This window comes from Erpetoichthys calabaricus, chromosome 8, assembly GCF_900747795.2.
Source record: "Erpetoichthys calabaricus chromosome 8, fErpCal1.3, whole genome shotgun sequence".
Lineage (NCBI taxonomy): Eukaryota > Metazoa > Chordata > Cladistia > Polypteriformes > Polypteridae > Erpetoichthys > Erpetoichthys calabaricus.
This window is the reverse complement of record NC_041401.2, coordinates 95737947-95742498: the sequence shown is the minus strand read 5'-3', so window position 1 is coordinate 95742498 and position 4552 is coordinate 95737947.

Here is a 4552-nt window from a genome sequence, read left to right as displayed (position 1 = left end):
GAGGGATTACTGTATATATACACATATATATATATATTTGCAAACTGTTTCTTCTTCATTGAGGTTTTATCTTGGAGAGCTTTTTTCATTTCATTGAAAATTAAAGCAGCAGCTGCCAAATTATGTAGCTTTGTTATTAATTTTTCAACATTGTGTAAAATAACTTTATAAAGTAACATAAAAGGTTTAAATACTGGTTATCCTTTTACACTAAAATATTACTAAAGAGATACAAAAAAAGTAAAATGCATATGTTCTTTTTCTTTAAGGAGATTAAATATTACTGAAGAAAGAAAAAAAAAAGCTAAAACAGCCAAATGGGGCTATGCATACAAACTTAAAAGGTTTAAATAAAACAGAAATATACACTTTTATTTGTACTTCCTTAACTTGTGGAGGGTGTATCCTGTAGCAAAGCCCTAACTATTTTTGTGAAAGCCCGTTTCAGTCAATAAGTCTTAAAAACAGGTGTAAAGATATTGACAATAAGCTACGCAAACCCACCAAGACATGGAATCGTTTAAATCAAGTATCATTACATCTTCCTTTCTTAAAGAGAAGTAAGGCAGTACTTATAAGACATACCTACATATATATATATATATATATATATATATCTATATATGTATATCTATATATATCTAAATCTATATATCTCTCTCTCTCTCTCTCTCTCTCTCTCTCTCTCTCTCTCTCTCTCTCTCTCTCTCTCTCTCTCTCTCTCTCTCTCTCTCTCTCTCTCTCTCTCTCTCTCTCTCTATATATATATATATATATCGAAATTCCCGCGAAGTACTGCTTTTAAATTTTTATGAAGAAGAAAAGCTTTTTAAATTGAGGGAAAATATCCCAATAGCAATTTGTTAAGGATCTGTTTTTTTGTGAAGCAGCAACACTCATAACAATGACAACACAATTACATTGACAATCATGTTACGTTATTTTAAAAATGTTTCCTTTACTTTTTCATAACCTCTTTAACACACTATTTCTCCGCTGCGAAGCGCGGGTATTTTGCTAGTTGACAATAAGCTACGCAAACCCACCAAGACATGCAATCGTTTAAATCAAGGCATGAGTCGAAAAACACCATCCCATAATATTAGTTAACGATTAACACATTTCTATATGTATTGTAAGCATACAATACAACTGATAATATGTTGCGCTTATTTATCGGGTGTACTGACATTTTTGCGCGTTTAACGGCTGAAATCTAACGTGGTTTGTGCCCTTCAGAATGAAAAGAGTTTGCATTTACCTTTTTAATAAAAGGCGAGCTTTTAAGCCTGAGAAATCACCCCGTAAATGCACACGTTTAATTGCACATGTTAATATGTATGGTTACACAGTATTAAAAGACACTCAACAATTACACAGTATTAAAAGACAGTCAACAATTAACGTCATTTACCTTCATTCCCGCGTTTGACTTGTGCTGTAAATCTCTTCCTCGTTTTCAGTTCACGTGATTACGTAGGAGGCGTAATACGTAATGACGCAATACGTGACTCCGCCTCCTCCATTAGAGTATATGGACAAAAAACAGGTTCCAGTTATGACCATTACGCGAAGAATTTCGAAATGAAACCTGCCTAACTTTTGTAAGTAAGCTGTAAGGAATGAGCCTGCCAAATTTCAGCCTTCTACCTACACGGGAAGTTGGAGAATTAGTGATGAGTGAGTCAGTCAAACAAGTTCCAGTTATGACCATTACGCGTAGAATTTCGAAATGAAACCTGCCTAACTTTTGTAAGTAAGCTGTAAGGAATGAGCCTGCCAAATTTCAGCCTTCTACCTACACGGGAAGTTGGAGAATTAGTGATGAGTGAGTCAGTCAAACAAGTTCCAGTTATGACCATTACACTTAGAATTTCGAAATGAAACCTGCCTAACTTTTGTAAGTAAGCTGTAAGGAATGAGCCTGCCAAATTTCAGCCTTCTACCTACACGGGAAGTTGGAGAATTAGTGATGAGTCAGTCAGTCAGTCAGTCAGTCAGTCAGTCAGTGAGGGCTTTGCCTTTTATTAGTATAGATATATATATATATATATATATAAAACATATATATATATATAAATATATATTGTGAACAGGGCAGAAAGAAACCCCAAGGAGATGAGGTCAATCCTCTGAAACCCCTCTTAAACAGTGATTCAATGGGAAACAGATACAGTTTTTTTACCTTGCCCGCGCAGCACTCCAAACATTTTAAAGCCTGTACAGCAGCTCTCCTTTGGTCTCACTGCCTTGTCTCTCTTCTCCCCCAGATATCCTCTGCTCCTGTTGGGGCTCCCGAGGCACACCCCTATGAAGAGGAAGATTTTCTATTCTTTTAATTGAGAGAGGGAGCTGTGCCCTCTGGGTACACACGGAGCTTGATTCACTCCTGAAAGAGATTTGTCTCTCTATTATAAAAAAAAATCCTGGGAGAGAAAGACTAGGGAGACGAGACCACGGAAGACACTTAGAAGACTCGCAAGACGAAAGAGGTTGGCCACGGAGCGTCTCGCAGGGACCTTAAACATGAGACTTTGTGCCAAGAGAATTGACCCAGTACCATCTCGCGGGGACGTAGAACATGAGATTCTTGCAAGACACCCTACTTACAACCAATATCAAATAAGACCACGGCAGCAAAACACTCAGTCGTGCAAAGGCTTTGAGCACACACAGATCCAGGGCTCTCAGCGCATATAAAGCGTATAAGGACATTACGTTATAGATGAAACGCCGACGACTAAGCGAAGATGAAAGAGCAGCACGGAGAAAAGAGACTCAAAAGTGTTGGAGAGAAAAAAAATGCGAAAAAGAATAATCTAGGTGCAAATTCAGAAAATAAGGAAAGTAATTATCAGCCCAGAACAAGTGGAATTGAAAAAAAGCACGTCCAATTGGGCTCAGAATTAAAAGACAAAGAGTAAAAGACAAAGTAGAACTTCATAGCAGGTTAGAAATCATGAAAGCAGTGGAATTCCAAAGGCTCAACAAAAAGTATAAAAAAAAGAAAGTAAAGATTGCAGTAGCGCAAACAAACGGAAATTATTACTCGAAAAAAGGGAAAATAATCACCACGGACCAGGTATCATTGAAAAAAAAGCAGTAGTAGAGAGGTTAAAAAACAAGGGGGCCAAACACATGCAGAGTAGTTTATAGATAATAAAAACAGTGGAATTCAAAAGACTCAAAAAAAACATAGGAGCGAAGCACATGCAGAGCAAGATACAGAATATGAAAGCAGAAAAAAATGAAAGTCTCAAAACAAAGAAAGTAAACATCGCATTAGTGCAATGAAAAAGAAATTATTATTTGGAGAAATAACGAAAAGGCAAATAGAGATCTAATATATGGACATAGGTGATATGTCAGAAGTATGTAAATATTGTAAGGCTTTGAAGTTTAAGTCAGAGAATTTCAAAAATGAGGTTAACCTCACATATATTTATTGGTTACTTTGCAAAAAAAATTAACTGCTGATGATGTAGATCATTTTGTCTGTGCTGAAATTCCAAACAGAGAAACCTATTCTGAATTATGGTACAAAGCCATTAAACACACGTCTCATGGACCTCATTTAAAAGATTCAGCATGTTGGGACTCGAAAGATTCCAAATATTGTTTTTACCAGTTCTGAAATAAAAGTGAAACTAATGAAATAGCCACAATTAACTTAAAAGTGTGTATACAGAAAACCAAACACGGGGGTTGGCGAGCAAACCGAGGAGGGGGTAAAGCCCCTTAGTTTGAATAAAGTTTCTGTCTCTAGAATCTCCTGTGTGTATCTGTGCAACTCTATGACCCAAGCGTGACGATCGATAGATAGATAGATAGATAGATAGATAGATAGATAGAGTTTCATTCTTTTACAAATTTTTTACATTTTTAAATTTCTTTGTGAATTTCCCCTTGGGATTAATAAAGTATCTATCTATCTATCTATCTATCTATCTATCTATCTATCTATCTATCTATCTATCTATCTATCTATCTATCTATCTACAAATGTTGCACCACAAGTTAAACAACAGATTTTCCAATCAGTAAAAAGGGCCAGACCAAGAATCCTTCAAGGAATCAAGATCCAATACTGTGGATTTCCTCATGTCAAGCTATGTTAAAAGATAGTTGACAATAAAAAAAATTATGACCACTTACAAGAAAGAATTATCACAACTCTAGCAACAACCTTTCAATATGCTTTTGTCTGCTTTGTCTTTTCCTCTTTTTCAGCTTGATGGTGTATTTGTTTGGTCCTTAGGGGTTAGTTAATTTAGGCAGGCACTGGCTTTTGACTACATATAGTCAATTTAGTGAAGCAAGTCCTTATAGGCTCTATAAAAAAGCTTCTGCTTAGGTCCTATTCGTTAGGCTTGAAATAAGCTTTACAATGTATTTTTCACAACATTATGCACTCATTTGTAGTCTCTGTTTGTTGCTACTGAAAACCCTAGAGACTAAGTGGTAAATTTTGTTTATTTTACAATTGTTTTACTTTTGTACCCTCTGAGCAAAGTTTTTTTATATATTTTTTGTTAATCCCCAAAAGGAAATT